Below are 13,847 nucleotides of genomic sequence, written 5' to 3' on the forward strand. Positions count from 1 at the left end.
CCCACATGGGGGTGCAGGGGGGCTTGCCCCCTCCTGCGTAGATGAAGTGTAGTATTGTGTAGTTTGTGTGTTGTGGGTTGAATGGTGTGCGTGTTGTGTGGTGTGTGGTTTGTGAATGTTCCGGATTTTATTTTTTGTTTTTGTGTGTTTTGGGATTGTGGGCTGTTTGACTTTATAGTTTTGAGATACTGAAATTCGGATTATAAAGGGGAACCATTGCTGTATATTGCTGTGTATATATATATATATATATATATATATATATATATATATATATATATATATATATACATATATATGTGTATATATATATATATATATATATATATATATATATATATATATATATATATATTTAGCTATACATACATATAGATGTAGACGTATATATCTATAGATGTATGTATGCATATGTATGTATATATGTATATATATATATATATATATATATATATATATATATATATATATATAGATATATTTATATGGATCTACTTCACAATGCCAAATTTTCAGAATGCCGACACCATATGACCGACATCCAAAATCTCGACATTGTAAGTAGACCATATAAAAGGTGCATGAAGCGAATGCTTGTCCTAGTAGACCCGTTCTTGGTGAAGGTAACCGACAGAAGTCTCCTGTTTCAAATTTGTCTTCACATGAAGAATATAATTGAATACAACAAAATGATAACCAATCTTTTTCTGATGCTATCACACAATGAGGGAGAAACAATGGGAATGGCAATAACAATGAACGGCCATTAGGGTCTCAGAATATAGACGTTTTTCCATTTTCTTCCATGGCAAGCTTCCACAGTAAGAACAATTTTTTTGGTGATGGCAGTGATGCAATGGCATTACAAGAACCACACTCTGGGGTGAGTGCAATAACAGATTTAATTAGTGGCTTTGATAATAAATTGTTTAAATGTAGGAAGCTGCAACTAGAGGCAGCTTACCTACAAGAATGTATTGACAAGAAAATAATTCCAAAGGGGTTGCGCCAGTGGCGCTACCCCATGGGTCTTGTTGAAAATTCAAACTTCCACCATAAATTGCTAACTCTTTTTGAGAAATAAGGGTCAGAATTTATTCTTTCACTCATTAGTTTTTATAAAAGTGAAATAAATATTCTCAAAAGTGAACTTGAAATTCTTGAACATGCCATCAAAACAGATACTGAGTTTTTTCGTAATAAATATGATTATGCTAGAATTTTTTCTAGCATTGATGCTACTATGGCTAAATTATTAGCCACTAAGAAAAAGAAGATTATAAGGGATGTACATGAATATGCTGCCAATAAAGCTTACCCTCGACCGCCACTTAATTTTAACAGTTCTAAATTTACAGCTAAGAATGTTGCTGCACCTAATAACTTCATTGATCAAGATGAGAATAACACTCCTACACATGTTGAGAATTCCAGTGAGAACGAAGTTCAATCTCTACATAGGAGTGAAAGACTAAATAATAGTAACAATAATACCAGTTTTTCTCATCAAAGGCCGATTACTAATAATAACACCCGGACAAGCCCAAACAACCAACAGGGTTTTCAGATGAACCAGGGTGGCAGGGCCAACAATCGCAGGGGAAACAGGAACCAGGGCCAGGCAAGGAACAAATGAAACCAGCAGAGAAGATGACTGGACATTTTGAACTGACACACCACATCCTGACTAGTTCTGAAGGGGATTTTAAGATTTATAACTATACCGCTTTGGAGATAACTGATGGAATGATAGACTTTTTCTCTAAAGGGTTGTCTTTTGTCCCTGATAGAGATATGGACATTGTTAAAACTATTATGGATTTAAAGTTATTTGTACGTAAACTTAATTTGAATGTGTTTATGGGTTGTATGCCTTTGCTTATAAATACCCTTAGAGTGTCAAGAGTGTTTAATCCACCATTACATGCTAACTTGAATATCTTCGAAAAAACTTGTGAAATGGACTTGAGATCCATTTAAAAAAACAAGTATTCTTATAAGAAGAGAAAGTCTAACATTACAGAATCTGAAAGAGATTATCTCAACCTTGTACATGATTCTGGGATTAGGGTTATGAAACCCGATAAAGGAGATGGACGGGTCTTTATGGACCATAAATTTTATAGTTTGAGCATGGAAACACATTTACAAACTGAAGTGTATATACCAGTCAGTATTAATGAAATTAATATAGCATATAAAAAGATTAAAAATACATTTGATGATCTTTTTTTGGAAGGGACCATAGATATGGATATACACCAGTATCTAATAATGGATGCCCCTTGAGTACCAGCTCTTTTTGGTTCCCCGAAAATCCATAAGAGACTTAATGATCCTCCCTTTAGACCAATAGTTGATGGGAGGGGGCCTGTCACATACGCTTGTGCTAAATATGTAGATAGCACCTTGAAACCCTTGATCGAACAAGAATCTCAGATATGTAAGGATTCATGGAGCTTCCTTGAAAATATTAATCAATTGGAATATAGTGAAGACTCCTGTTTCCTTACCATCGATGTTAAAGACCTGTACACTGTTATTCCTCAAATTCTGGGGTTAGAGTGGATTAGGGATTTCATGACCCTTAAACATATCAATGAAAAAACAATCTATTTAGTTGAAACTCTGCTTGAAATTGTCTTGAAAACAATTACATGATATTTGACAGACATTATTTCCTCCAAAGGTCTGGAGTGGCCATGGGCTCCCCCTGTGGGGGTACCCTTGCTAATTGTATTATGGCCTATTGGGAAATAACACTGTTATTCCAAAATAGACTGTTCCAAGAAAATGTTGCTTGGTATATGTGTTACCAGGATGACATGTTCCTTATATGGAAGGGACCAAAAACCCTGGTTTCTGAATTTATTGACAGTATATCGTCCATGACAGACTTCTTCGAATTTACTTTTAAATTTGAAGAAGTATCCATTAATTTTTTTAGATGTTAAATTGCTTAAGGACACTATGAACCAAAGGTATAAAAGTATCATATATAGAAAGTCCTCTTACTCTAATTCCTTTCTTTTCTTCACCAGTAGCCATCCATATCACCAAAAGAAGGCCGTTGTGAAAGGACAGCTTGTCAGAGCGGCTAGGATGGTTACTGATAAAGTAGATTTTCAGACTGAATGTCTTCTTCTTAAGTCCATGTTTATCAACAGAGGCTATCCTGAGGCTATGATAGATTCAATTTCCCTTGAAGTAAGTTATAAGAGGAGCGCAGGTCATTTCATGCCTTTGTTGGTTAATAAGTTACAATCAAGAGTTGAAGGATTCGAATCACCTGTTTGTGCGGCTCAAAATGACGCAATACCTGACTATAGAGTCAGCTTTCTTTGCACTTATTCTTTAGATCATTATAGTATTAAAGAAATATTGTACAAAAATTGTTTTTTTATTTTAGAAGATATTGGCTTATTAAAAATATTAGGAGTCAAATCAAAAGTCACTTTTAGAAGAGGAGCTAATTTGAAAGCATTATTAGAAAGAAAGAGTAAGTATTTGGTAAAGTAGGCATGTCAAAATGTGGGGCATGCCACCAATGTAGATTTATTATGGTCGATAACAAAGTCCAAATAAGAAATGACACATTGTACATCCATGGGAAGTTTAATTGCCTTAGTAAGGGAGTTATCTATGCAGCCATTTGTTCCCAGTGTCCTGCATTTTACATCGGAAAGACTGAGAGAAAAATTAAACAGCGCATTTACGAGCACATCTATGCAATTAATAAGAAGGATATGAATAATGCTTTAGCCAGACATGTGATGGCTTTTCCTGAGCATAATTTTAGATTTACTATTCTGCAGCAGAGACATGTCGACCCTAGAGGTGGACCATGGCAATTGCTTCTAGAAATAGATGAAATCATGTGGCAGATTAAAACAGAAGCTTACATTTTCCCTGGTTTAAACGAACTTGTTTCTGTCCAATGTATTTTAAAACATTTAGCCCTGAATAGATGATACAATATGAGTTTAATAGTTTTAGTTTTTTATGGGTTGAAATATATCTACAACATAGTTGCTATTTATTTTAATAAGTCTAGTAACATTCCTTCTGGATAGTACTTCTTTTTGATGGCATTTCAAAAGGCTTTATTCTCATTTTTAATTTTTAATATTTAAGGTTTTATAATAACTAATTAATTACAATATTTAAAATGTATTTATTAAGTCCTATATTTCTGCATAGTTTTTAACAAGTAGATGCATTATAACATTGCCTATTTTTGTCTTAGCACCGACCTTGTTTTTGCCGAGTTGTAATACTTGAAGGACAAGCAGCCTCAAGTATTTTAATTGTTAATTAATCAATTGAGATAAGTGTGAAGCGTATAAAATGGTGCTATTGTTTTTTCTTGTTGTCTGATGAAGGTGGGACATTGATCTTACCGAAAGCGCTTATTAAACGTGGTTTGTGGATTACATCTTTGTCTTTCTGAGTCCGCTTGCAGTGCTACTCGCTTTGTTGTTTTTAAAGAGTTTAGTTCTTTAGTTTTTTGGTTTAAATATAAAAGGAAAAATAAAATTTCCTTTCAACTTCTCCACCACCCACACCCCCTGTATCTTTAATATACCAACTCCGAGATCGCACTGCAGTGCAGGAATGGAAATCTTTCCATTCCGCACTATAGTGAGATGCCAGTTCCGCATTGTTGGCATTCCGAATGTCGATCATATGGTGTCGGCCATATGGTTGTCGGCATTCTGGAGTGTTGGCAATGTCAGGTAGACCCATATATATATATATATATATATATATATACATATATAGATATGTTATATCTATTTAGATATTAATGTCTATCTATCTATCTATCTATATATATATATATATATATATATATATATATATATATATATATATATATATATATATATACACACACACACACACACACACATACATCTACATGTTTAAATACATTTCCTGTACTGTTGAATGACTGGCCTGGATGATATGTTTGTGAAAACATCAGGGGTATTTATATTTGACATGGCTTAGTGGGGGATCACTTTGGCTATAGTGTGCAGGGTCTTGGGTTTCAGTCTCACAGAGGCTATTTATTTTGTTGCTGGGCAGAACAAGGGCCATTGGATACAGAGTGATTAAAGGACTTTTAAATAGTTGTAAGTGGGTTTGTGCGGAGGTAAGCACTGTTAACTTCCAGTTACAGTTTCTTACACTGATTTAGCTTCTCAATTACTTAACCTGTAGAGGCATTGCTTACCCCAGCGCAAACAAGCTTAAACCCGCTTACTGCTGCTTAAAAGTGCTTACTCACACTTACCCCACTGTAATTTCTTTAAAAAAATGAAAAACGTTTTGATAGGAAAGTGATGGAATAGGGGCACAAAGATGCAAAGACAGTAGGGAAAATAGCTAGGGATGTGCAGGAGGGTGTAGGGAAGGTATATAGCTGCCCATTTCTTCTACATTAACAACTGTGCATATACACTGAATTTGGAGGTAGATTTGGACACTCAATCCCCTGAGAAAGGGGTCAGGACAACAGTAATATGTTGTGATGCCAGTTAGACCATAATGCATGTGTCCAGTGGACACATGTTTGAAATGGACAGCTATGTATGTGGCGATATTTTTTTTGGGAACAGATTGCCCTTTTTTTCAGGTGAGAGTGGGATGTTGGGGAGGGATAGTAGGTATATTTGGGGAGGTAGGTTGGGTAAGTTAACAGGCAAGACAAACAAAATGCATACAGGGGCAGTATATGACACGTGTGGGGGTAAACACCTTGATGGGGAGAGGTGTTGGGAAATCAGAAGCCCATGAGCCCCCTAGTGGAAACAGTGGTACTGAGATCCCCACCCATGGGCAGTCACCACTGCACCTTCACAGTTCTCAAGGTGGCTGTGCTGGGGGATGGGTTGGAGAGCCAGGCCAACCTTCTAGTCACCACATGTGACCCTCGAGCTGGCATAACAGATCTCCAACCTCCCTGCAGAGCTCGCTATGCATCACAACCTGGACCTGGTGATGGATGACAGGTTCCTGTCTGCACCTGCTCCCAGGGGGGTGAGCCACATCCCCTGAGGCAGTTCCACTCAACGGTGGTGCAGGGCCAACAGATGAGGAGGTCCCAGGTTGGGCCCCAGATGTGTTGGTACCCTGTGCCACGGCCAGCTGAGGTGGGGCAGGTGAGCCCGCTGGGACCCACATTCCTATACATGCTATGGCGTTTATGGTTTATCAACATATGTGGGTTAGTAATAGTAAGCACATTCCAGGATTAGGTATAACGGCATCCATAGATATTCTCATTAACCCAGACACCAGTTATGGAACAGTTGCATAGCAAATGGAACACATGCATATATAGGACCACAGTGGTAATAACAACAGCATGCAGGTACATTGATGGCACCATGCCACCAATATTGGAGTATTTCAACTTAGCACATGCATAGATACAGATTTATATAATTATCAAACAATAGGACATGTGTACCAACGTTACAGTGGAGTCATCACGTACCAGTTGAGGTGGGTATTTAGTGTATTGTTGGAGATATGGTGGGGGGGTGTCAATTAGCAACTAGTATATTCCTGTAGTTCGCATTGCTTTCCTAGTCAGTGCTGTTATCTCTATCTTACAAGTATTACTACACTACCCTATTACCTTAGTTTGGACAGTGATATGGCTGTCAACATCTATATACATGGACTAGTTTTACCTGCAGCATATATCTCTTACCTGGTATACCTGTGGAGGAATTGTTTAACACTAACTCTTTCTTCATATACTCCCAGATTCCAGGTTAATGTTATGCACATACTTGTCCATCTCTTTTTGCACAGACTTTGGCCATGTCTTGATCACATGCAGGTGAACAGCGACATATGCAGACTATTGCCCTCTTCAACCTTTAGTGACTTACAACACTTTTATACAGGATTTCCTAGCACAGTGTGGGTGACAGTGATCAGTGATACCTTATTATTCAGAGCAACTGCAACACTCACAATGTCATACAATACCAGAGTAAACAGTACCAGTACAGGGTATCAATCTTTTATTTCAGGGCACAGTGTTTGTATCTGACGGACCTGTGGGAGCAATGTTTGTTAGCACTACCTGAATGTTGCCAAACAAAGTGCCAAATTTCACATTAGTATTATGCACATACATCTCACTCTGCTACTGTACACACTCAGGTCACAGCTTGACAACATGAGGGTATAGATGGGACATACATGGCTTATTACTCTCATAACATTTTGGGGAGTGGCTAGTGTGACAGGTTTGTTCTTATAGATGTGTGTCAATCAGTTGTATTTCCTATTTGCTGCCTAAACATCTGGGATCATCCCACAGATTTTCCAGGGGGACAGAGTGACAGGCAGCAGATATGGGCCAATATACTGGACATTCTGGATTAATCTGTACAGTTGTGGGGTATGATTCTGTATGCAGCCTACTTCCAATCCCAGGATTCAGACCATGGCTGTGTCTGCTAATACTAAAACACTGTTCATCACAGTTGTGTGTGCTATATAGATATTGCTGTATATCTCTTATCTTAAACTTCTCCTGTGGTTTTACATTCTGACTTGTATTACAACATTCTTATACAGGATTTCCTAGACAGTTATATTATGTAGCACAGTGTGAGTGACAGTGATAATTAATACCTTATTATTCAGAGCAACTGCAACACTCACAATGCCATACAATGCCAAAATAAACAGTACCAGTACAGGGTATCAATCTTTTATTTCAGGGCACAGTGTTTGTATCTGATGGACCTGTGGGAGCAATGTTTGTTAGCACTACATGAATGTTGCCAGACAAAGTACCAGATTCCACATTATTATTATGCACATACATTTCACACTGTTACTGCACACACTCTGGTCACAGCTTGACAACATGGGGGTGTAGATGGGACATACTTGGCTGATTACTCTCATAACAGTTTGGGGAGTTGCTAGAGTGACAGGTTTGTTCTTATAGATGTGTGACAATCAGTTGTATTTCTTGTTTGCTGCCTATACATCTGGGATCATCCCACTGATTTCCCAGAGGGACAGAGTGACAGGTAGCAGATATGGGCCAGTTTACTGGACATTCTGGAAATATCTGTTCAGTTGTAGGGTATGATTCTGTATGCTGACTACTACCACTCCAAGGACTCGAACCATGGCTGTGTCTGCTAAAATTACAACAGTTCACATCTCAGTTGCATGTGCTATTCAGATTTTATCTGTCATTTCACTGTTTTCTGTCTATGTGTCTCTCAGTTGTACTAAATGACCTCTGGGGATTACACCAGTCATATACAGACATTCCTACACATTTTATTTATGTTGCACAGTGTGGGTAACAGTGCTTAATACAGCAGTACTATTAAGTGATTGCAAATCTACATTACCATATAATACCAGAGTATACACATGCAGTCCAGCAGTTAGACCTTTATTGTCAGGCTATTATGCTTTTATTTACATACAATCTATATGAGCATCTTCCTGCCATATTCTCTGGTGTATGCAGTACTTGCCTTAAAAATACAGGTTTTATACTGTCAATTAACTTACTAATACTTTTAGACTTATTTCCTATGACAGTACATGCAGGAGTATTACTAAGCTGTCTCGCGTCGCAACCTCTCCAAGCGACATCCATGGGCCTACTGGTTCATGGCCTGTTCACTTGCTGCTGTGAAGGACATAAGAGGAAAATTTAGCCATACCTATCCATAATATACATGAGCTGGCAATTATTAAACAGGTAGTGGAGTAATACTTACACACAGCTGAGACCAATCCTGCCGTCCTAGCCTCTTGGATCCACTGATCCAAGAGATTCCCCCTTTCACCACTTCAGGTCAGCATAATGATGCCTGACCTGCTCACCAGTTCAGGGTTTGCCAGTAGCACTGGTGAGGTCATGGGCAAGATAGTCCCAGGCTTCCGTTTTATATTGAGAACCCTGGTACTGGCCCTGCAGCAGTCTCTGCTCATGGCCTTTGACAAGGAGTCCTGCCATGACTCTGGACTCCTGGATGCCCCAGCGCTGTGCCCAAAAGGGGACTTCCTCTCCCCTTCTTGACATGGTGCCTGTAAGGGGAAGCTACAGCCAGTTATGAGATGTATTCCCACCTGTTGGGTTTAAGTAGGGCCAATTTCCCACACTTTGCTGTGATTGGACGGTTTTGGAAAGGCTAAGCTATGTGCAAACCTGATTACCTAAGGTTGGCATTGTTTAAAGGGGTATACCACTGGGCAAATTGAGTTAGCTGGCCTTCACATTGCTTACAACTACTAAGCTGGCCTGTGCAATGCTTAGAGTTGCTTAATATTTACTTTGCATTATATTTGCTTTTTGGCATTGATTTATTATTCATTACATGTTATACATATGCCTGGTATCCATGATTTATGTGTATGTACACTGTATGGGCTCCTTGTGTTTAATAGGGGACTTCAACATTGTATTACAATTACACCTCACAGCTGGGCTTACTTCAGTACTACAATTACACCTCACATCTGGGCTTACTTCAGTACTCCATTTCACATATTTATGTTATGTAGTAGATTATAGAACATATGACTGTATACTGATTCCTTTCACATGTTCAGTTTAATTTTACTGTAGGGAGGATTTGTTTGATGATACCACAATCTTATATACTGCTGTGTTGGCTTAGTGGTTAACTGCTGTGAGTGTAGTGTATAGGGTCCTCGGTTCAAGACCTGCAAGGCAGTGCATTTTGTTGCTGGGCAGAACAGCAGCTGTTGGATACAGAGTGATTAAGGAACTTTTAAGCACTTGTAAGTGGATTTGTGTGGGTTTGTGTGAGGGTAAGCTATGCTAACCTTCGGTAAAATATGCTTACAGAGAGTTAGCTTTCATATTGCTTAACCTGTGTGTGCATTGCTTACCCCCACACAAACAGGCTTAAATCCACTTACTAGTGCTTACATATGCTTATTCTTACTTACTACTGCTTAATAGTGCTACACTTGCTTACTAGTGCTTACTCCTGCTTACCACTGCACTAATTTAGACAGTAATGTCTAATGGTTCTTGGGAAGGTGGGGGATTTCGAAGCTGTATGGAGATATCATTCATTACACATTTTACCTTCCATTTGTATCCTTGATTCCTGTGTACATACACTGTATGGGGCACATATAATTATCTGTGGACTTTGCAACATTATGACACTGACACCTCACATTTGCATTTAATGCAGTACTCCAGTTCACAAATATATGTTATTTTGTAGGTTATGCAACTAAAAATATCGGTCATAATGTGATTTGACATGGAAAATAGAATATGCTGTAGTGGGACTTGAACTGGGAATGACTGCTCGCAAGGCGAATGCTCTACCCTCTACACTATTGCTATATTGTTTTATTTGCATATATCTTCCTTTTTATCCTCTTCTGCCATTTAAGCTGCATTAACCGTAGCTAAGCAATGGGCAAATCCATGCACCTATGGTTAAATGTAATCTGTTTCATAAAAAAATAAAAGTATCTTTATATTGTTTGCATTTACTATTGCTCTTGTACACATGGGGGATGTTACTGTGGGTATGCAGACACCTATGAGCAGTCTTGCTCATTCTTTTAGGGATTTCTGCTGCTCTTCATTGCAGGGGCTTGTATATTCTGAGAGCTCTGCTCTCAGACACGCCCCCTACACTCTTACACACTCTGTGTAAAATTAGGAGCTCATGCAGTGCGCCTTCATTAATATGTATGGTGCACTGCCGTCCTGCTCCTAAATGGCCACTTCTGTGCAGTACTAAGCTAGTCCTGCACAGAAGAATAGTGAATCCGGGGGATGATTGATTCTACAGAGCTTTCACATAGTGGTGGTATACCTGTATTGCATGATAACTTTGGAAGAGCAACATTGACTTGTACAGATCTGACTGTGGCATACAAGGTCCTGGGTTAAAGACTTGAGAGTGACAGTTTTATTTCCATTAATGTTAAAAAACCAGACTGCATGATATGGTAGGTAAAACGTTGCAATAGTTCATGTTGCAAGTGGCTTAGTGGTTGAGTGCTTCGGCTATGGTGTATGAAGTCCTGGGTTTGAGACTTGGAACTGCCATTTTTTTTCCACAAATTTAAATAACCAGACTGCATGATATGTTAGGCAAACATCATGCTATTCTATGTCTCACATGGCTTAGTGGTTAGGTGCTTTGACTATGGTGTATGGCGTCTTGGACTTAAGACTGCCATTTTTTTCCATTAATTTAAATGACCAGACTGCATGATACGGTAGGTAAAATACCATGTTCTAGGTCTCAAATAACTTAGTGGTTAAGTGCTTTGACTATGGTGTATGGGCTCCTTGGTTAAACACTTGGGGCTGACAGTTTTATTTCCATCAATGTTTAATAACCAGACTGCATGATATGTTAAGAAACCATCATAAACTTACGTGTCTCACATAGCTTACTTGTTGATTGTTTTGACTATGGTGTATGGGCTCCCAGGTTAAACACTTGGGACTGACAGTTTTATTTCCATCAATGTTTAATAACCAGAATGTTAGGAAACACATCATAAGTTTTTGTATCTCACAATGCTTGGTTAAGTCATTTGACTATGGTGTATGGGTTCCTGGGTTCAAGATTGGGGACTGACATTTTATTCCCATTCATGTTAAGGAACCAGAATGCATGATATGTTAGGAAAAACATTACAGAGTTTTATGTCTCACATAGCTAAGTAATTATGTGCTTTGATTATAGTGTATGGGGTCCTGGCTTCAAGATCAGCAAGTGCTCTTTAGTTTGTTGCTGCACTTTACACTTTATTGCATGGTGGAATACAATACAAAAAAAAAATGTGTTTTAATTATTTTACTAGGGGTATTTACATTCTTTCTGCACCATTATCTGTGGGAGGCTGTGTGAATGTTACAGACATTTGCATTTGCTTTGAGTTGCACACAATCTGGAGAAGATTTTGATGCTGGGGGAACAAATACGGGCAGATTTTAAATATTGCTCTTACGGTACTTTTCTGTTATCGGGGCAACAGATGTCATGAGCAGTTTGAGTCACTTGAAATGCTTAATGGTATTAAAAAGTGTTTGCTTGGCAGTTATCTGAGTGAGTACTGTGCTGTAGCTGTTTATATTCAGTAAGATGTATAAGTTTGGTCACATGTAAATTGTATCATTGAAAAGTGGTGAATCACACTTAAGAGTTTCAAGTTCTGTAGTGTATTTTTTCAGATTTGTCAGAGAACTCGGGATACAACTGAAATGTGACCGAAGTTTTGAATCTTACTGAAGATAAACAGCTAAAGCACAGTACCCACTCATACAGCTGACAAAGGATACAAGTTTAATGTGATGTTAATGGGACAGCAGTATATATCTCTAAATGCAGTCTTCTAGGGTACACGCTGCTATATATATTCACTCAAAATACATCAGAAGGAATAAAAAAAAATAGGGAAAAACATTTTACCATTCCACAGCTCCTGCTTAATTTGAACCGGACACTATAATATGGGATCGGCTTTTAATGGTTCGACTTTGTTTATTTCCTTATGCTATATAAGCTTGGGAGACAGCAGTCCTCAGGAAACAGAAAGTTTGCCAAAACACAGAAATAGAGAACTTCCACAAAATAAACCCTGAGTACATGTTAACATTTTCTCCCGATGTTCGCATTTCTCAGAGTTATTCCGGTACTTTTCTGCTTCCAGGCTAACAGTTATGTGATCATTGCAACCCATACATCTCAACTGTCCTGATTTTTTTACAGACTGTCCAAATTTTTGTCTCATAAATTTTGTTTGCTTCTCGCACAATTTGGAGCTGTCTGGCAAGACACTGAGGAATGAAGCCACTAAATAATGACTTACATTTGAGTTTCAGACTTCGTACCCTTCGGAAAAATGCAAGCAAATGCAAAACCTGCTATCTTACCAACATTCTGTTTATAAAAGCAATATTTAAAATCTATCCCTGATTTTGGGCCTCTATTCCCCACTATTAATTTTGGTTTTATCTAGATTTCCTGCACTTAAGGGTTGAGAGGTGTGGTGCAGCCTCGCTGTGTATTGCTTTCTGTTTCATATAGCAGTACATTTCTAAAATGGTTGTAGACAGAGGTGCAGAAAAAATCAGATTAAAGTAACACACTCCTGCTAGATTAATGCAACAGCAATTATTGTTGCATGTGTTTTTTAGTTATAACAGATTTTACTGAACTCTTTCTGTACAAGAGACAGTGACAGCTTTTTGCGAATATGTTTTATTTACAACCCTGTTTTGCTAGTTACGAAATGAGGCCTTATGTGTGTGTAATCCATCTCCACTCTCAATGAGTTATTCTTCTTCATCACATCCTTATCAGCAAGGATGCCTGCTTGTCTGTCCCAGTGATCAGTGTGGTAATTGAAAACCAAGGAAAATGACAGTTTGTGACATATATTATAGCTCCCTTAAAATACTACCTCGCCAATGAAAAAGGGGGGGGGGTCGGCATTTCCTGGCAGAATCAGTTTTGGTTTCAATTCAGCAGCTACATGAGGGAATGAACACAACATTTCAGACACTGGCTAAAGTTCATTGCAAATGTGGTTTACAAGAATAAAGCTGCTCTAACATCAATGAGCAGCAAGCAGCTTTTTTTTTTTCTTTTTTTTTTAATAATGTGCATACATTTCTGTTTTTGTATCCCCGAACACTAACAGTAGTGTCAACGGATACACACTCTTGCTGCTGTAACCTTCCATGCAGGGGCCAGGTATATTATGAGAGCTTTCCTCTCAGACACACCCCACTGTGCTCGTACACATACCCATGTATGTACTACGACACGGCA

This window comes from Protopterus annectens, chromosome 11.part0 (genome assembly GCF_019279795.1).
Source record: "Protopterus annectens isolate FY-2018-M chromosome 11.part0, PAN1.0, whole genome shotgun sequence".
In the NCBI taxonomy this organism is placed as follows: Eukaryota; Metazoa; Chordata; order Ceratodontiformes; family Protopteridae; genus Protopterus; species Protopterus annectens.